This window comes from Sturnira hondurensis, unplaced genomic scaffold (assembly GCF_014824575.4).
Source record: "Sturnira hondurensis isolate 20B ecotype Veracruz unplaced genomic scaffold, ASM1482457v3 Scaffold0009906, whole genome shotgun sequence".
Classification (NCBI taxonomy): Eukaryota; Metazoa; Chordata; class Mammalia; order Chiroptera; family Phyllostomidae; genus Sturnira; species Sturnira hondurensis.
This window is the reverse complement of record NW_028082537.1, coordinates 298025-319778: the sequence shown is the minus strand read 5'-3', so window position 1 is coordinate 319778 and position 21754 is coordinate 298025.

The following is a 21754-nucleotide window of genomic DNA, read 5'->3' as shown; positions in this document are numbered from 1 at the left end:
CTACGGCTTCCGCTTACTCACGTCCTCGAATTGCTGCCTTCTGTCTCTGCGTGTCGTGGCTCCTGCGTTCCTCTACTCTTCGGGTCTTACTATGTGCTCCTCATATTCAACATAACTAAGAATGCCTGTTTGAGGTAATTTTTCACTACATCGTGCAAAGTGCACCTGTTAGAAAAATATAAACTTTTAATATCATGCCTATATCATGATATCATGAACTACATATATACCATATGTGTATATATGTACTATATAATATACGTACTATATGTTTTATATGTATAGCCAGATACAGAAGGTCACCTCCCAGGAGATAACACCTAGACCTCAGATGTATTTCAGTTCCAGGACCCTATACATACAGTAGGGGAGGAAAACCTTGTATCTTCTTAGGTTCTATGACAGGGCCTGAGAAATGGGCTAACAGATGACAAATAGGAGAAAAGCATATGTTGCATTTAATATTTTTTGTGCACACGGGAGTCTTCACAAGGAAAAAGAAAACCCAAAGAAGACTTTCAGTTCCAAAAGTTTTACATCTTCTTAAATGAAGAGCAGTGAATTGTGAGGATGTGACCAACAGCTTGGGTTTGGGGGTAATAGACTGTGGGGCAGTGACTAGGAAATACATGATGGAAGTCGTGGAAGGTAAGAATTATTTTCATAAGTTTGTACAGATACATTTTGGCATTGACTCATAGTCTCCAGGGGTTAGGTTTTTCTCTTCTGGGTACAGGGAGGACACATTTCTCAGGGGGAATCTTATGACTTGTTTTTTTAGACAGAAAGGAGGGCAGAGACTCCTTTCCGCATCTGCAGTTTCTCCAGTGCCTTCTGCTCCAAATAAGCCACATGCCACAGTGGCACCATTTGGGAAGAGCATACTCTGAACCCCTTCAATACCTTTTCATAATATATGCTTTTAAAACTAATGTATAGGTTGAATATATGCTTTTAAAATTATTTACTGAGCACCCACTATGTGCTGGGCATTGTTCTATGCCTGTTAACACATTTTATTCTCTCAAAAACCCACCAGGTGAGAATGTTGGGAACAAGAAAAATAGTCTCAGCCCCAAGGAGCCTGCAACCCTAGCAGACACCCTGTAAGTTGATTGCCATCTGTTTAGTTTCAAAATTTTCCTTTCAGTTAAGTCAGACCCCACCCTGTTCCCGCGCGCGCGACCTCTGTAAGCTAATAGCTAACTGCCACATCTGCTTCTGTGCAACGCTTGCTTGCCTGCCTCTATATAAGGACTTAGCTGTAAGCGCTGGGCATGACTCCCGTTTGCAGCCCCTGTGGGCACTGTGTCTCTGGACACTTTGAGAGTTCACCCCTGTGCAGGTTAAACTTGGCCAATAAAGTAACATCTTTGAAACCCTGAAAGTCTCCGACATTTGTTCTTGCGGTTGGTGGATGCAACAAGAACTATTAGATCTTCATTTCGTGGATGAGGAAAATGCTACACTTAGCTAATTCCCCCAAGACCCCACAGCTAGAAAACAAAGGAGCTATGGAACCTCAACTATTCAAATCTCTATACTACATGCTATTAACTTTCCTGTACCATGGTCCTGGGTTATTTGGTCAAATCATGGCATAGGCTGTTGGTTTTTTGCATGCCTGACCACATCAGGGCCAAACTCCAGGGGGGTCACCTCTGCCTGGGGTGACAAGGAGGCCAACGGTTAGAAAATGACATCTGTCCTGTTGGGGTTCTTCCCCAGCCTTCAGGAGAAAGATGTGTAACTTCAAGTAACCATTTCCTCTTTCAACAGGAGTGTTTGGTTAGACAGTTACTTCCTGGCACCGGAGTGGGGCACATTGCCGGTGGCTCCCCGTCCCTTCCCCTTCCCAACTGCAGCCAGGCTGTTCATATTCCTCTTTCCGTTTTTATCACGTGCACTTTCTGCATAGCACCTCCCACAAGGCTCTCACATACAAATCCCCCTGGGTGTTAGCTCTCTGGTGGTTATCTTCTGTTTCCACAGGCAGGAATTGCGATCTGTTTCATCCCTGCTGGGTCATCAGCAGGTTCTGGCTGTACTAGGCCATCCATATCTATTTTTCACAGGAATAGATGAGCAAAGAAATGAATGAATGACTCTGTTATCTGGATTTCTCCTTTAGAGAGAGTCTAAAATAGAGGTGAAAGGGGCAAAGCTCAAGAACCAACAGTTCAAAAAAAAGCACTAAAAAAAAGTGCTTTAGGGAGGCAAAGAAAATGAGCGTTTAGAGAGCTGCAGAAGCTATGGAAAGCAAATCAAATTGAACATTATCTTTGGTTAACACAGTAGTCCCCTTATCTACGGGGGATGCATTCCAAGATTCCCAGAGGATGGCCAAAATGGCAAATAATGTCAAACTCTATATGTACTATATTCTTTTCCTGTACATGAAGGAAGCATGCTATGGTTCCCCTCTGGCATATGTTCAAATTGCCGGCATCACTGCTCTTGTGTGTTGGGATCTTTATTAAGTAGAGTGAGGATGACTTGAACAGAAGCACCACAGCCCTGCATCAGTCAGTCTCATAACACCACACAGCTAGGTAACTAATGGGTGAGGAGCGTCCATAGTCTTTAGATGCTGGACGAAGGAAAGGTTCATATCTCAGGAGGGATGGAGCAAAACAGCATGAGATTTCAAGATGATACTCAGAACAGCATTAAATTTAAAACCTATGAATTGTTTATTTCTTTTTTAAAAAGATTTTATTTATTTATCTTTAGAGGGGAAGGGAAGGAGAGAGGGAGAGACATATCAATGTGTGGTTGCCTCTCGTGTGTCCCCTGCTGGGAACTGACCTGCAACCCAGGCATGTGCTCTGACTGGGAATCGAACTGTGATCCTTTGGTTCACAGGCCTGCGCTCAATCCACTGAGCTGCACCAGCCAGGGCTGAATCGTTTATTTCTGAAATTTTCCATTAAATATTTTTGCACCACAGACGACAAGGGTAACTAAAACCTCAAGAAGCAGAGCCACACGTAAGGGACACATGCTCTGTAGATAAGGTAACTATATGTCCCTGTTTGTTTGGGACAGTCCTCATTGGCCCCTGTTGAGCTGGCATCCTATCTGGCTTAGCATTTGCCTGGGATAATGTGATACAATCCAAAAGACAACATTGACACTTGTCTTCCTTTCTCCGACTTTTTCCAGACATAAGGTCACTTTCAAGGATAACAGTGTGCCCAGGGCCTGCTGACAACACCAACTGTGCTCAAAGATAGCACAGTCTCAGGTGGTCATGGGAGAAGCACCCACGATGACCACTGGTGAACCAGCCTGACATGCCACAGACCCTGCCATTTGCTTCAACATGTACCCAGTAACAGCTGCTGTTGGGGAACTGGAGGAAAATAAGGGAAAACAAAAGGTTAGATGGATGTGAAATATCTGAAAGAAATAGTGCCTCTATTTGATTCTTTTTTTTTATATAAATATGTCCTCGGGTGAGGATTTTTTCTTTTCTTTTTTCTTTTTTTAAGATTTTTATTTATTTATTTATCTTTAGAGGGGAAGGAGAGAGGGAGAGAAACATCAATGTATGGTTGCCTTTTGTGTGTCCCCTGCTGGTAGTTAGCCTGCAAGGAACCGGCCTGCAACCCAGGAATGTACCCTGACTGGGAATCGAACCGTGATTGTCTGGTTCGCAGGCATGCGCTCAATCCACTGAGCTACACCAGCCAGGGCTGATTCTTAAAAGCATATAAATTATGTGGATACCTTATCTAGAAACCTCATTCTTTCCTATTTTTAATTTCATTTTCTCATTCTATGTTGGGTAATTGCTTGTGGTTCTGTGATTTTTGTTTATAATTGGCCTGTCAAACGCCTGGATCCCAGGACTCCCTATAGATGCCAGGATCCAATATGTCTACAGTGGGACTCAGGAATCTGCGCTTCAACAAGGCTGCTTGAGGATTCTTACCCAAGAGTTCTGCAGAACACCTTGGAGAAGAACATGGGTTTCCACAGAGGGGCAGTCCATTACCAAAGGCAGGGTGTGGTGGTAGCAAGAATCCTGGACCTGAGTGAGGATCCAGGTACTGGAGGAAGAGGAAAAATATAAGCTGAGAGAGAAGGGAGCCAGAACCAGCTGATCCAACTCCTGCTAATCCCTGCCTTGGGGTTGCAAGGCTTCTCAGTAGGATACAGATATCATCGATCCGATTGTGGCATACATGTTACTGTACTTACTACCAAGTGTCTCTAAGTATCAACTATGTGCCCCAAAGCAAGCACACTGAGTGACATTTCTTCTTGAAGCTCAGGTGATGATGATTTGGGGTCCTGACATCCGGTCCACTACCACGTCTGTTCCCGACTGTTGGCGGACAGTGGTGCTTCCTTCAGGCTGGTGTGGACCTCCCTGAAGTCATTAAGCTAAATCTCTTTTAATAGTGGAAATGTGTCGTGTATATATGATTTTTATGTGTGGCATCTATGTGCAAGGACATATGTGATGGCAATTAAAGATTAGAAAATTGCCCCTCCAAACCCAGGAAAAATACTGATAAAGATCTGTTGCTTGACTAAGCTTTGGTTAGTCCCCATAAGGTTTCTTTAAACCCTGTATCTGTGCACGTCCTTATACAATCCTGCTTTGTCAAGAACCTGCTTAGTCAGTTTGGTAAGAGTAGTTCCTTATATGTTTCCAATTGCCTTTAGTGCCTAATCCAATTCCTTGTCCTCCGTCATACCCCCACCTGCCTTCAGTGAAGATCCTGTTGGCTCAGTTTAGCCAAAATAGAGGAAACTAATTAGCCAGAACTAAGAGGAAACTCGTGATGTTTCCTCTTAGTTCTCCACTGCTTGACCTCTACTCTGTTCCGTGGCTATACCTTCCCCATTACCCCTGCTATATTTAGAATTGAGCCTGGTTCTGTGCTGAGGTTCTTCTCCCCTGTTGCCATAGTCCTTAGTGAAATCTACTTTCACTGCTTTAACTTCTTTCTAGGTTTAGTTTTTCTTTGATAATTCTGATATTGACAGTGAGCTAACATGGCCAGGTAAATATCTTTAACCTCAACACATTGAAAATCAAAAACTTTATTATGTATTTAAATATATAAATGTATATTATATATTTTCATTTAATATCAACAGATTATAAGTTAAAAATTTGTGCATTTACATAAATACATATAGATTTTCATTTAGAAGAGGAATTTTTCTCTGAGATCAGAGAACATCCTGTTCTGTTTTATTTTCTTTTTATAACAAAAATCAATCCATCTGTTATATTTGCCTTGCAAAAGAGAAAATATTCCCAGTTGGGTTAATTTTTACTAGTTTAAAGACATTGTATTGAATGGTTTTTAAAAATAACAGCTTCGAAAATCTTTGTTCCTTTTCCAAAAGGCCCATTTAGAATGTTCCTTGAATGCTGTGGTGCCCACATGGCGCAAAAATAAAGCAAGATGCTGCTGCTGGAGCTGGGTGTCACTCAGTCTCCCCACGTGCCTGCCCTGTGGGCACGGCCGGCCTCAGGGAGCAAACTAGGCCAGCACGCCAGGGTTTGAGAGCTCTGCAAAGTATTTCTGCATTAATAGAAAAAGAAAGCAAACTGAACAGTGGTATTTGTTAAATGTCAGCATTTGAAAAGAACAACAAAAGCAGATCTAAGTGAAATTCACAAAGTTCTAGAAGTAGCAGTGAGACTGCTGAAGGACCACCAAGGTTGAGTCCTCCGTCCTTCACGCACTGAGTGTATGAAAGTGTCAAATCTTGCAGGGGAAAAGATGAAGAGTGAATTTATTCTGCTTAATCACTTAATGTTTCAGAGTTTTGTCTGTGATGGGGAATGATGATAGCTATATGACAAAGTCTGTCCATCAGGTATCCAGCCATGTACTATAAAAAATAGAGACATTTATTGAGGAAGATACAACATACAAGAAACATTGTATCTAGCACAATGACGCCTCAGCCCCCTTCAAAGTAGGCACCTTGTGACCTTTCATGGTTCTCCCAGCATCTCTTCCCTGTTCAAAACACTCTGCAAAATCCTTTGTTGGAATTGCCACCAGCTGCCCTGTCGTATTTTCCAGAATCTCATTGGCAGTCTGAAATCTCTTTTCTTTCAAAGGTGATTTTAACTGTGGGAAAAGCCAGAGATCAAAGGGTGCCAAATCTGGGCTGTCGTGGGGTTGAGTCACCTGGGTGATTTGACATTTTGCACAAAACTGCGAGAGACGTGATGCAGGAGTGGGCACCTTGTCGTGACGAAGCTGCCAATCGTGAGTTGCCTGGAGCTGCAGCTGTTTCGTCATATCACATCTCTCAACCAACGAAGGACACTGAGGTGGTACTCCTTGTTCACTGTTTGGCCTGGAGGGGCGTACTGGTGAAGGACAACACCTTCCCAATAAACAAACACAGTCAACATGGTCTTGATCTTGCTGCGACTTTGCCACACCTTCTTCAGGCGTGGAGACCCAGGTGACTTCCATTGGGATGCCTGGGTCTTTGTTTCCAGCTCACAGCCTAGACCTACGATTCATCTCTGGTTTATATGAGCTTAAGGAAACCTAGTTCATTGGTAGCAGTTTGAATCAAGTCATTAGCATCTGCAGCACGATGTTCCTTCTGCTCTGGTAGCAGAAACCACAGAACAGATTTTGTCACAACACATTTCATGCCAAGATCCTACGTCAAAATCTTGGGCACAGTAGTTTTTGGAATCCCCACATCAACTTCTACTTCTCACACTGTCAGTCGCTGATCTTTGTTAATTGCAGCCCCTACACATTCAATATTCTCAGGTGTTCTTCTTGTTGCAGGCCTTCCAGAACATGGATCACTTTGAACAGATTCTCGACCACATTTGAGGCATTTGTGCCACACTGTTGTTCACACTGCACTCATTGCACTGTCCCCCAAAGCCTTCTGAATCATCTGAATAGTTTCTGCAGAAGAAAGTTCAAGCTTCACGCACCATTTGAGGCAGATCTTTTGCTCTACTCATTTAGTCATTTTGAATGTGACGACCGCACAGTACACATGTTCACTCAACAACTTCTGCCACCCCCACTGACTAGTACAGTGAAGTTATCAGTGTTCACACATGTGCATCCAGTCCACTCTCTTTGGCTGCCAGGTTACGCCAACATCACACAAATTATTCTTGTTATATTAACAATGGCTGGATTTTTTCAAGACAGACCTTGTTTTGTATATCATTGTGCCAGAGCAAAAATCTCAGTTTATGGGGGACCACTTACAAAAGCAGCTGATTCTAGTCAAAACTTTGGGTTTGGAACTCCTGAGTCCTCCAAGAGAAAGGAGTGGGGCAGGGGTGAGAGTAATTTGCACGCTGAAGGTGCTGAACAACCTCCTGAGTTGGGTCTTGGGGTCTGAAATCTTGAGCTTGTGTTCCTGGCTCCAGTGGTTTCTAGCTGGGTGACATTCTACAAAAAACACAGAAACTCTTTTATAACAACGGGAAATTGTTAATGGTGGGAAATTGTAACCCACCCAGCATTCTTTTGACATTGTCTCTGTAGGAGCTGATTCTAACTAATATGTAGCTTGTATATAAACAGCATGTTTGTATAAAAATACTAGGAACTAGCTTCAAGAGATACAGACTCCTGCTCTGGCTGGTGTAGCTCAATAAATTGAGCACGGGCCTGAGAACCAGAGGGTCGCTGGTTCAATTCCCAGTCAGGGCACATGCCTGGGTTGTAGGCCAGGTCCCCAACTAGGGGTATGTGAGAGGCAACCACACATTGATGTTTCTCTCCCTCTCTTTCTCCCTCCTTTCCCTCTCCTTACCTTCCCATCTCTCTAAAAATGAAATATCTTAAAGACTCTGGCATCCCAGCTCGAGGTTTGCTGGCCTTCAACCATGGAGCCAGGATGATGTGAGACGTGAAGCCCAGACAACTAAACCGGGATGATGCACAGCGGACCATCACTCACTTGCCTTATCTGCACGTAGAGAACTTTCCAACCCCACCCCCTTGATCTCTTTGTTCTGTTCCCATCTCCTTCCTCCCTTACAGAAAACTCCACTGACATGTGGAGATGGGCCCTGAGATACAAGCCCCCCATCTTCCAGGTGGCAGCAGCAGAAAATAAGCCATTTTTCTTTACACCAGCACCTGCCTCTTGAATATTGGTTTTCGTAGTGGCAGGCAGCCAGACTTTTGCTCAGTTACACTTTGACTCTCTAAACCTCATACCTATAAAAAGGGGTGAGCAAAAAGATGTACTTACCAAGAGTGTTACTAGGATTAAGAAGTAGCACCTAAACAGGCTAGACAAGGGCCTGGTGTACAAACAAGGGAGAATCCCCCAAATGGAATTATCTTCTGGTGGGTGGGCCCTTTGAAGTACAGGCTTCCTCTGCTAGGTTTTCTAGGAACCCCTCTGTACCGGTGTACTACTAGCTGACATTGTTGTGAGAGGCTGCATTTGACTTCAGGGAATTTGCTTTTAAGATTCAATGTGTTTGCCCATTTCATGATGGTTGATTTATGAATGCACCTGCCCACACCACACTGAGTGTTCAGCAGTTTTTGACCAAAAATGGCATAACCCCCGTACCCTACCCTCTCTATTCACCCAGTCCCACTGAGCACCTTTTTTCCCTGTTTTCCCTGATGCAAAAAGGCATGAAAGGGAAACATTTTACCTGTGTGGAAGACATGGAACAAAAAGCGGCAGAAGCAATAAAAGGCACCAAAATCAACGAGTTCAAAAACTATTTCGAACAGCAGGAAAAAGCCTCGATAGGTGTGTTGCATCAAATGGAGAGCACTCTGAAGGTGATTGAAGTTTAAACATGCAACAATGAATACATAATTTTTCATAAGTAAATTCTAGTTTTTGGGGGTTCCCCCTTTGCCATACACGGCACCTGCTGAGTGTTACTATGATTCTCCTCAGTGAAAATGCTCATTGTATTAACTGGTGACTCTTTCCACCAGGCATATCTTGAAATTTTCTCTTTCGATTTCTGAGGCTTTCAGAATTATGATTGAAATGCCCACTGGTGACTCCTTTTAAACTTTTCTGTTTAATCCCTTGTTAAGAGAGTGTATTCAATTCACTTCTCTCTACAGCAGATTTTCTAAAGAATATTTTGAAGCCTAGTTTCCCCAGAGAAAGCCATTTCGGGGGGGGCGGAAAAGAAGTGGGGTGGAGTTAGCTGGGGCATGGGTTTCTAGGAGAAAAGAAAGCTTGGGAAATACTAGATTAAATTATTTTGGAAAAATCTTTCAAAAAATCTTATCATTGAGTTTTAGTTATTTAATTATGATTTAATAAACACCTAATAGTGCTTATTGTGTGCAGGCATTGTTGTAAATGCTAGTAGCTATAAATTGTTATCAGTGCTAGTATTCATCAATTTAGTACTTACTGTGCACAGGCATTAAATTGCCTACTGTGTGCAGACAATAAATTGTTGTGAGTGCTAGTATTTATGAATTTAGTGCTTACTGTGTGCAGGCATTGTTGTAAGTGCTAGTTAGTATTTATAAAAATGCTAATGTACTAATCCTATGAGGCAGAAGATATCCTCATTTGAGCAATAAGAAAACAGAGAGGTTAAGTTCATGGCCTAAGGTACCACAACTAAGAAAGGAAGAGTTGATACTCTGGTTCCTGGACTCCACTTTGAACACCCCGCATGTACTAATAGGCAGTTTGAAGCTCCAAGTGGGAGCTTGACTCGAATGCACACTTCCTCTGACTATGTAATTTCCTACACTTATCTGGCTGGAGAACCTACTTTTTTGCAGAACATCTGTGGGACCAGTTTGCTCCATAAATCTCAAACTCACAGATCTCAGTGGAGGAAGGAAATTTATATTCGTTGAACCTGGTTCTTTGCCAGATATAGTGCTGGAGGTTTGCTCCCAATGGTAATAGGTCATCAGGACACAAGCAAAGCTTTGACCCCAAAATGATGGACTGTCCTTGCATTTGATTAATAAAGTCTGTATGAAATAGCATATAGCTAGAGAGCTTATCCTCACTGCTGAATTTTCCCATCCATCAGACACAACTGTTTACGCTGTCAGCCAGAACGAAATAAACTACGTGTTGGGATCATAAACAGCAATCTCAAATTAGATCACAAATCATTTCCAAAAGAGCTAAGCCCACCAATGAGCTGAAGGTGTTCACGTTATAGAGCCCAGGGTTTTGATCTTCTCCAGAGATGACCCGTCTCCTCAACCAGGCTCAGTCGACCACTGCAGGTCTCTTTCCTCCAAAACACTCCTACTACCTGGCAAATCAATGCAGATTGTTCTAGAAGCCACCTCTCTTTGTGAAGACACATTTTTTTCTGGAGTTGGGAATTTTAAACTGAAGCATAAACAGAATAAAGTCAGAGTTTAGAAATAAACATCCTATACTCACTGAAATCTTCAGAAAGTTAAAGAAAATGGCACATATGATTTAAATGTAATAGCCTTGGAAGCTATAAAGTACAGTTGGAAGGCATCTCTGAGCCAGAGTGTTTGATTTAAGATAACCTAGGCTGAACATAGAGGTGGAAAATTGAAAAAAATCATCAGGGTGTCTTGTGTTTGTTATTCCTTCAAATCTAAATGACAACAAAGCCATCATCCATCTCTAAATAAAGAAATTATTTTTATAACCAATTTGTGTTTATGTCTTCTATTTCATTTAAATATGTTTGCTAATAGGGATGAACACATACATTTCCAAATATTCTTAAACACACGAGCAAAATTTATGTTCCACTGTGCACCATTTATATATCTAAACCTATATCTTTAAACCTAAAAATAATTCAGAGATAATTTTGTTTGTTCTGTTTTTAGGTAGAATGAAGTAGAATGTTCTCTAAAGGTAATTGGATTGAACTGTAATTTTTACCGCACTACAGCTGAAGCTGCCATCTCAGCCTTTAAGCTATTCCTAAGAGAATAGTAAACAAACAAAACCCCCTCAGGACCCAGAATGTTTACTTTTTTGGAAATTACTTTTCTTTGAGAAATACTTTGCAATGGCAATATGTTAAGAATGAATTTTCCATAAAGTTGTAAAACTCTAGGAACATAATTTTGTCAGAAAAAATATCCATTGTACAGAAAGAACCACAAGGCTTTGCTATTTGATACCAACCTTGGTGTTCAGACACTTACTGTATTTTTCAGACCATAAGAGACACCTAGGTTTTAGAGGAGAAAAATAGGAAAAAAATTTGAAGCAAAAAACATGGCAAAATATTTAATAACATAGAAAACATAATATTTCACCAATGTAATTATAATCAGAACTCAACAGCAGCATTAACAATCCTTATTCCTCTCAAATTTTGATGGGAGGTGGGTGGGGAATGTGGGTCATATAGTCCGAAAAATACGGTATCTAGTGAAAAGCAACTCACTCCTCCCTTCTTTGGAAACTCATGGCCATGCACCAAGTAATTTTTCTCTGCCTATTCCTTATTAGGAGAGAGATGAACATATGACCACGGTAGTAATGAATGCATGTTTTATTTATTTTTTAAATTTATTTAATTATTTTTCAAGTACAGTTTTCTGTCTATTACTCCCATCCCATCCCACTCCCCGTGCTCCCCCCTCCCTCCCATTTCCACCCTTCTCAGTCGTTGACCATGTATCCTTTATATATGTTCCTCTAAATCCCTCCCCCATTTCCCCTGAAATTCCCTCCCCTCTCCCCTCTGGTCACTGTCAGCCTGTTCTCTATTTCAGTGTCTTTGGTTATATTTTGCTTGCTTGTTTGTTTTGTTGTTTAGCTTCCTGAATGAATGCATGTTTTATTAATCTGTCTTGTTTTTTTCATCTTGCTGTTCTGCCTCTCTGCTGCCCGCTATTCAACTAGGGTTCTGATCTCATTGCTATAAGTCATAAATGTGGCAGAGCAGAAAAATAAAGTTAAGAAGTAAAATACTTCCCTTGCCAATTTTGTTTTCCACAGCCTAAGCACTAGGCATGAGAGTGTGCACACTTTTGGTGTCTCTGGGCCACACTGGAAGAAGAGTTGTCTTGGGCCACACATTAAATACATTGTGACACGTAATTACAAACAAATCTCATAATGTTTTAAGTAAATTCACTATTTTTTGTTGGGCCAAATTCATAGCCATCCTGGGCTACATGCAGCCCATGGGCCATGAGTGGGACACTCCCGTGACCAGGGCATTTAGATGACTTTCACAGTGAAATAAAAAGGACAGAATTCCTGATTGTAGATAGCCCCTGAACTTGACCAGAAACACTAGGAAACTTTTCACCAATATAGAAAGAAATTTCCCTTGGCTGGGTAGTGGATAAGAGAGTAGAGATTCAGAGCTTGTCAGATTCAGGAGGCCAGGATAAATGGGATAAATGACTTCATGTTGAATCTAGGCAAAAGCTGACCATCCCACCCAAGCACACCTCTTTGAGAACTGTTTGTAGCCTGGCAAAATCTAGTTAAACTCTACGCCATGTATCAAATAAAAGACCTTCAGGAGAGATTCTGGGGAGTGCCCAGGGCTGTGAGATCTTGGTCCGCAGAACCCTCCATCCGGGATCCCACCCTTCCCCGGCACAGCCCTACCTATGGCAAATGCCCCCATGGGCAGAACTAAGGACCACATCTCAAGAGCAGACAGCAGCTTGCCCAGTGAAAGACCAGCAGTAATTCATTCATTCATCTATTTTAATTAAGTCAACAGATATATTGAATGTCTTCTGTTGCTGGGCATTCTCGCAGGCATTGGGCAGAGAGAAAAGAGCCTCATGTCTCTTTCATTCTCCTGGGGAGACCAACAATAAATAAACAATATAAAACATGTCAAGTAGCCGTGAGTGCTATGAAGAAAAACAGGTGTTGGGGATTAGAGAGAGAAGGGAGGAGATTCTAAATATGAGCTAGTCAGGGAAAGTGGCTGTGAGGAAATGGCATTTGAGCAGAGACCTGAGCTCAGCGGGGGTGGGAGACAGCAGGAAAGCCTGGAGGAGAAAAGTGCTCAGGCAGATGGGGCCCTGAATGCTGTGTAAAGACCAGGCCTGAGCCCTGGCTGCTGTGGCTCAGTGGGCTGAGCACTGGTCTGTGAACCAAAGGGTCGCTGGTTTGATTCCCAGTCTGGACACATGCCGGGGTTGCAGGGCAGATCCCCAGTTGGAGGCGCACCAGAGGCAACCACATATTGAAGTTTCTCTCCCTCTCTTTCTCCCTCCCTCCTGCCCCCTCCCTTCCCCTGTCTAAAAATAAATAAAATAAAACCTTAAAAGAGAAAAGACTCTGGGAACAGTGAGAAGAAAGAGGGTTAGGCAGCAGCACCTAGTTTGTGAAGGGAACTCATGGTGGGGTGCAGAACACAGAGGTGACATTTAATAGGCCACTGCAGACTGTCAACCTGCAGAACAAGAATGTCACAAGCGAGGTTTACAGTACACTTAAGTGTCCAGGTAAGAAGCATAAAGCAGCTCTTGAGTCGCACAGAGCTCAAGCTGAGGCAGCTGAGGTGGGCCTGCTGCTCAAGGCATTCTGTGTAGACACTCTTGCTTGCAAGTTTCCAAGGGAGATTCTTTCTTTTCTTTTGTCTGTGTGTGTTTTATAATTCATTTTATTTCAGTAACAAGATGTAATAGAGGACATTAAAAAGATAGCATCTATAAGATCACTCAAAAAGCACATAGGACAATTATATACTACACATTAGCCAGAATGCAATTAACCCAGAATTTCACAGTACAGTACTATAAGTATGTTAATGTCATATATAAACAAAGTGCACCAAATTGGTTAAAAAATACAAGGGTCTGAAAACGCCTATTCCACCAATGGAGACCACTTTATGTCATTTGGGGATGTAAACAAAGTTACTGTTATTTATCATTTTATCAAGAATTTATCAGAATTTTTAAATCTTCATCCCAAGATATTTTATAATAAATTTTATAGAGTGAAGAAGTGAGAGAGAGGAAGGGAGAGAGAAAGAAACATCAGCGTGAAAGAGGAACATTGGTCAGCTGCCTCCCTACCCTGTACGCCTCGCCCCCTGACCGGGTGTTGAACCCAAAACCTTGGTATATGTCCTGACCTAGGATCAAACCTACTACCTTTTGGTGTACAGGACAATGCTCCAACCAACTCAACTCTAATGAGCCACCCAGCCAGGATTTTCTTTTTTTTTTTTAATGTATTGGTTTCAGGTGTAGTGGCTAGGTACTCAAATGCTTTACATAGTGTTCCCCTTGATATTCTCAGCATCCTAACTGGCACCACATATAGTTATCACCATATTATTGTCTGTATTTTTTATGCTTACTTCCTTGTTGCTGTTTTGTAGTTACCGATTTGTACTTCCTAATCCCTGAACCTTTTCACCCAATGCCCTAACCCACCTTCCCCTGTGGCAACCATTGGTTCTCTGTCTGTGTCTATGAGTCAGTTTCAATTTTGTTTGTTTATTTCTACATGTAAGTGAAATCATATGGTCTTTGTCTTTCTCTGACTGACATATTTCATTTGGTATAATAACCTCTATGTTCATCCATGCTGTTGTAAATGGTAATATTTCATGGCTAATATTTCAGTGAGATATTTTAAAGGTTGACTCTATCATGCAAATTGTTGGGAAGGCTATGTAGTGAAATGTCAAAAAAATTCTGCTATGCTACTGGCTTAAATCACATATGGAATCTATGATTTCATTCTTTTTCAAGACCATTAGCATTGGTTAATTTCAGATACAGAAAATATGATGTCCCTGTGCGTATTCCTATTGTTTGAGAGGCAGTGATAGAATTCTCAGAGAATTAGGGGCTCACTTCCTTCCTCACCTCTAGATTTGGGTTTAATCCTTTTTTTCTATTTTTATTTTAAATGTTTTATTTATTTATTTTTAGGGACAGGAGAAAGGAGGGAGAAAGAGAGGGAGAGAAACATCAATGTGTGGTTGACTTTCATGCACCCCTCATTGGGGACCTGGCCTGCAACCCAGGCATGTGCCCTGATGGGAAATTGAACTTGCAACCCTTTCGTTCTCAAGGCCCATGCTCAATCCACTGAGCTACACCAGCCAGGGATGGTGCAATCCTTCTAAATGCTGGTTTAGTACCTGGTACTTTTCCTTCATGGCTCTGATCACAATTTTGTTCACATGTTTATGTGTATGATGGGGTTAAACAATAATTTGTTTAATAGCTGCCCTCGGTATTTAGACAGTAAACTCCACTAGGGCAGAGGCTAATTCCATTTTGGTTATCATTTTATTCTTTTGCTGTCATTAGTTCTAAAATGTGGTAATATAATTAAATAAAATATGGTCCAATTAACTTTTTGAGCCTCCACTTTCTCCTGATGACTATTTTATGGAATTAGAAGCTATATGTATAAATTATTAGCACAAAGCCTTGCACACAGTAAGTACCCAATAAATGGTAATTATTAGTTTTATTATTATTACTATAAAGTACTTTTTCTTGTTTTCCTCAATTAATGCAATATCATGAGGACTTTCATGTGTCATTAAATATGCTTTTGAGTCATTATTTTCCTGGGTTACAATATATACTTCTTATTAGACTCTTAATTTTTTAAATAATTTTTCTTGTTGAATCTGTAGTTTTTCTCCAGCTCACTAACCTAAATAACCCTGTAGTGAACATCTGTGTGTATAAAACTCTAGCTAAATTCCTGCTTATTTCCTTAGGGAGGGTTCCTAGAAAAGGAAAGGCTGATTTTCAGTATATAGACTTTGGATAAAAATTTTGTTTATATAATGCTAAATTGCTTTCCAGAGAGTTCAGCCCAGTTATTTTCCCAATTGTGGTGTAAATAGGTACAACTACTTCACTGCATTCTTGATACCATGAAGTACTTATTTTACTTCTTTTTTAAAAATTTATTTATGTATTTATTTTTAGAGAAAGGGGGAGGGAGGGAGAAAGCGAGGGGGAGAAACATCAGTGTGTGAGAGAAACATCAGTCCAATAGGTTGCCTCTCTCACGACCCCAACTGGGTAGCAATTCAGGCCTGTGTCCCAAATGGGAGTCGAACCACAAAACTTTGGGTCTGAGGGACAAGGCCCAACTCACTGAATCACACCAGTCAGGGCTTATTTCACTTCTTAATTTACTAGTTTAATGGTATTTTATTGTCATTTTAACATGTATTTAATTACCAGTGATTTTGAACATTTCTGTATCTTCAAAACCCTTGGTTCACTGGGCCCCTTGGACGCCACTTCATGGCTCTCCCTTCGACTCTTCTAGGTGCTTCTTCTCAGTCTCCTCCGCGGTTCGCTGCTCCTCAGCATCCCACCTTCCCGTTAGATGATCTAGTTGGTCTCATGGCCTCAAATACTATATTTCTGTCAGATACACCCAGATTTATATCTCTAACCCAGATATCTCTCTGGAACCTCAGACCCATAAATCCATTTTCTGTCCAACATCTTCACTCATACGTCTTGTAAAAATAAAACAAAATGACATTTCAAACACAATTACACTGAGCTTCTAATGTTTTCTTACAAATCTGTTCTTTTTCAGTTTCACTCATGTTTGTTGTTGGCAACTCCGTTCTTCCAGACTCAGGCCCCAAACCCTGGACTTCCTGGGGAGCCCTCTATCTGCCCCATCCCATGTCTATCTGCCCTATCACATTAGCAAGCACAACTGGCTCCTCCTTCAAATATAGCCACATTGTCTTCCATTGTCATATAGCTTTCTTTTTAACGCTATCTTGACCCAGTTCTGAGGCACCAGTCGGAGGCTGGTCTGCTTCCCTTCGCAGCTAATTACGGATGAAGTCAGCGCTTCCACAACTTCCCACTAAGGACAACTAGATACCTCCCTTCTTCACTCCTCAGCCAGGTAAGTGGGTACCAGATAAGTAGCAACAGCTTCAATGCCCTGGGGCCTGCAAATTAGCAAATCAAATTAGCCAATCCCCAGGGGCCCCAGTGGAAACCTAACTAATCCTGCTCTCAGAGAATTTAGATAGGGACAGGCAAAAATAGTTTATAACGCTTAGAAGGCTTACTTTATTTTTCTGTAAAACCATAAATAAATGACTCAAGTACAGTAAACCTTTGAACAAAATGGGTTTGAACTACGCAGTTTCTCCTTTCTTCATAAACATGAAAAGTACTGGAAATGTGTTTTTTCTTCCTTATGTTTTTCTTAAAAATAGTTTCTTTGTTCTAGCTTACTTTGTCGTTAAGAATACAGCACATAATACAAAATACATGTTAAGCAACTGTTGGTTAACTGCTGGTCAACAGCAGTTATGTTTTGGGGGAGGCAAAGGGTATAGACAAATTCTTTACTAACCCTGTGTTATCCAAGGTCAACTGTGTGTGTGTGTATGCAGGTACGTCTTTAAATTCTATGACCAAATGTTCTTTTTCAATAAAGATTTTATTTATTTATTTTTAAAGAGAAGGGAAGGGAGGGAGAAAGAGAAGGAGAGAAATATCAATGTGCAGTTGCCTCTCACATGCCTCCAACAGGGGACCTGGCCTACAATCCAGGCATGTGCCCTGACTGGGAATCGAACCAGCAACCCTCGGGTTCAGAGGCTAGCACTCAATCTACTGAGTCACACCTGCTGGGGCCCAAGTGTTCTTAATAAAGATTTATTACTGTGTTTTGGCATTTTTTATTTTTCATAGCTGAGGTTTAAACCTCCTCTTTACTCTCATAAATCTCTCATAATGGATAAAGAATAGACTGACCAAGACAGTGGAGAGAAATGAGATTTGCAGCACGAGTAAGAAGACTCTAAGGAGAGTAGTTTTCTTCCTCTGCGTTTCCATCCTTTCAGTTCATTGTTCCTCTCTGTTTTGGGCCTTAAATTTATCTTCTTAAGGATCAAGACAGCATTTTCGCTACCAGAATCAATGCACCTTCCATGAAAAACAATAATGAAAAACAATAATAAATAGTAAGTCGCATTGAGTGTTATGGCATAACGCAACACAAAATATTTTAGGTCACTTATTTGTCACACGAATCCTAGAAAAGCAGTGCTATTTCAATCTTACGTTATCAGTAAGAAAGCTCAGGTTCTGAGAGGGCAGTTGAGAGACGTCACAGAGTTCACTGCTTGATTGCTACCTGGGTGTCAGATGGCCTAATATTTCATGTTATTGGCAGAGAGAGAAAACTTATCTCAGGAAACTGACTCCGGTAAACTCCAGAGCAGATGCCTCTGAGGAAGCTCTTAATAATAAAGGTATCCTGGCTGGATATTTATTAGAAAAGCAAAAAGCAATCACCCCTGGACCCTCTTCCTGGTTTTAGGGGGAACTGAAGGACCCCATGCACTTCACTGAGCCCTGACTGCCAGCCAGGTCAGCTCTCAACTGTGGCTTTATGTCAAGAAAATCAATCTGACCGCAGCGATCTATGCGAAGGACAGGCACTCCTTTCTGCCCCAGCACCTCAATAAATCTTCATATCAGGGCCCCACATAAAACAACAGAAAAGCCACCGGACTCCTTTCCTCTTCCACATACCGCGCCCCCCGTCCGCCCACACTGCCCCTTTATTGTGCTCCGTGCCACTGGGAGTCTCCTGTGATACTGAAGCCCTCCTTCCCACGTTCTTCCTTAACTGAAGTGCTCCCCTCTCATTTGTTGACTACTGCTTAACCCACTGAGATCTCTGGTCTGGTTCCAATAACAGACATTTCTTCAGGAAAAAAAAACAAAACAAAGGCATCTAATTAAATTCTAAATGACAGCACTTTACAAAAAGGGATGGAGGCTTCATTTTTTTTTTTTTTTGCAAGTCACTAGTTCTGTTTCTTGTGGTTTGCTCTTGCTTGTTCAGAATCTCATTTCAAGGCATTCTGACGCAGATTTAAAACATTCTAGAAGGAAATAAAATGCAAGGTCTTATGGCATTTAGAATAATTTGTGCATCTCATCCTCCAGGCCAGCAGCCAAACTGCAGTTGGAGAAGTTTCCCTCACACTCTATCAAGGCTGGCACCGCGACAAATCCTTTCGGAAGGAAATCTAAATTGCAATTGTATAGAGAAATCTGGGGAGAAAAATAGCCCAGTGTTACCCTGCAACCCCCAAATATTTGTAAACTTCACTGAAAAAATTGTCAGCAGAGTATCTGGCAGAAGCATAAAACTTCCAAGTACAGTTTGTTGCAGCTGTTAAGAGGAACGCACATTAAAAGGGGCCAATTAACATTTATCAAGAGATGTTGGCACTTGTGAAGTGTATCTACTCTGGGTGGCCAAGTACATTTCTGTGTGTATTCAAAGCCAGTCACTGGGTGGAGGGTGGAGTTCCCCCATGACCTAGAGTAGCAGACTCGAAGGGACCCTCACTGGTTTTCTTTTTTTGACACATTTTTTAAAATTCCCCCAAGATACAGCGGCCCTACATGTAGAGTTGAAGAAGCACACGTGTAGATGACAGCTTAAGGTGCCCACAGCCTGCAGGAGGGAATCAGCGTCAGCTAAGGCGGTACTTTCCTGCTGGCAATCCTATCTTCTCTCTCCTTCACCCTCTTTTCTGCCCTGCCTATGTTCATGCTGCCACCTAAGGTAGTAGGGCACAGGTATGAAATCTGGTTACCTGTCCGTGGGAGGCATACAGGAAGGCAACTGTTGGGTTCTGTTCATCTACAAGCTTTTTGCATCTCCAGGGCCCGCCTCCAGGGCAATGATAAGAATGCACTGAAGCTCAGGGCCATGATCTTTAAAAGCAGAGTCAGGTTTATGGGAACCAACTGGTTTCATGACCGAATCTTAATAACTCCCCTGATGACTAAATCATATTTATCTGTTCCCCTGGAGAGCTCTGGAATACTTCAGGATTTTCTCAAGTCACCCAAAGGCAGTTTGCACCGAACTCTTCTCACTGCAGACTGCTTCACATCTCTGAGGCTCTGGCTTTAGGTTTTTTCAGTCTTGACTTCCCTTATCTTCCTACTGCGTCTGAGATCTGGTTCTGCTCTTGAATAACATTTGATGGTATCCCTGGTGCGGGTTTCATCCATCAAGCTTCGGTTCCCCTTCTGAAAGCAAAACCATTTGATCTTTCTAATTTCTTTATTGAACTCAGACCTGCTGAGCTTTGTGATCACCACAGAGCATATACTTAGAGCATATTAGAGCATATACTAATTCACTAATTCTGAAAATAACTTGGCAGGTTATGTATTAACCTTATAAAAACTAACAAAAATCACTGCATCATTTATTTACTTGATGAATACCACCTTAAATTACAATCCCAAATAATTTAATTAATAAGTTTATATTGACTAGGAGGAAACGGATATATGTCCTTATCCTGTTTTATCTTCATCAAGGAGGAAAGTTAACTTCTGCTTCAGGTGGTCTTGATTGTCTGGGTTTTCCTGGATTTTTAGATGATGAAAAGGAGAGTTCTTATTGTACAGATTGGTACACCTTGGCAGGTCTAGGTGATTTCATGTGGAAATCTGGCAAATTATGCTGTGCTGTTCCTTTGGGGGGAAAGGAATGCTTCATTTGCTGAAAGGGAGTGGCATTTCACACATGCTGATGGGCTTGGGTTTCATTAGTAGAGGCCTGAGATCTGGAGCTGTGGAGTGGAGATGTGAGGACTAAGAAAAAATAGTAGTTAGGGAGCAGGGGCCAAACTGAAGCAGTTGTCTCCAGAATGGTCCCCAGCTTCCTCCCCTGCAATTCACCCATCGCTTTGCCTACTGGGTGATATTTCTAAAATAGTTTGAATGATGTGACCCCTCTGTTTAGACACTTTCAATTGCATCTACCGCTTTGAAGATAGACTCTGAAGTCCTGTCGAGGTAATCAGGATCTCAACCCTCTGGCCTAGTCTACTCTTCAGCCATCCCCTCTTTGCTCCCTCTTTTACAGCCAGTCCTTGGCTCACAGCAGCTGGCCTAATATGTCTGTGCTGTCCCTGGTGAAATCCTACCCACCTGTCAAGACCAAGTTCAATCAATATCACTTGCTCTGTGGGAACTCTCCTGACTTCTTCCTTGCTGAATGAACTCATTCCTTTCCTGTGACTTCACTGTACCATGTAAATATTTCTGTCCTGGGACCTATAATCCATTATTTGCCATATTTGTTCAAATGTTTGTCTCTCCCACTATGCTGTAGGCGAACTGAAATCAGGGACCTTGCCTTTTTTTGTTTTGTAGACCTGGAGTCAAGCAGATTTTATAGCACGGGTTAGCCATTTAATAAATGTTAAAATAAACCGAGGGGAAAACACCCCCTACTTCCCGGCAGAAGGTTCTGATTCTGAGGTAGGTGACCTGGGAGGAGAAGACGCGGTTTCCAGATTCACAGGAGACATACCTACAGCTAATTTAAAAGTTGCATGACTGTCGCTAGCATCTGTCTTTAACACTTGCACTGCATTATTTAAAGAGATGGCACACGTTAATGATTTTTAAAAGCACTGACCTTAATTTTGTTCCTGTTCTTAGGGAAAGTTGCATGACTTGCAGCAGTAATTTTGCCCTTTTGGCATCAAAAAGACAATTCACACCATTTAAAATTGCAGCTCCGATACCAAAGTATAAGCGATAACAGTCCAAAATATCCACACAGAGGTAAGCTTTAAAAGGGCAGGATTGAGCTGCACAGAACAACTGTTCCTCCTTTGACTGGCACGCCGGGCAGCTTCCAGCACCTGCCGCCAGGCCCTGGGTTCAGGCCTGTGCGTATTTGGTGATTGTTAAAAGGATAGTCCCTGCATGGTGGATGAGGAAACAGGGAAAGAATATTTGTAAATCCTAACATCTTGCTTCAGACC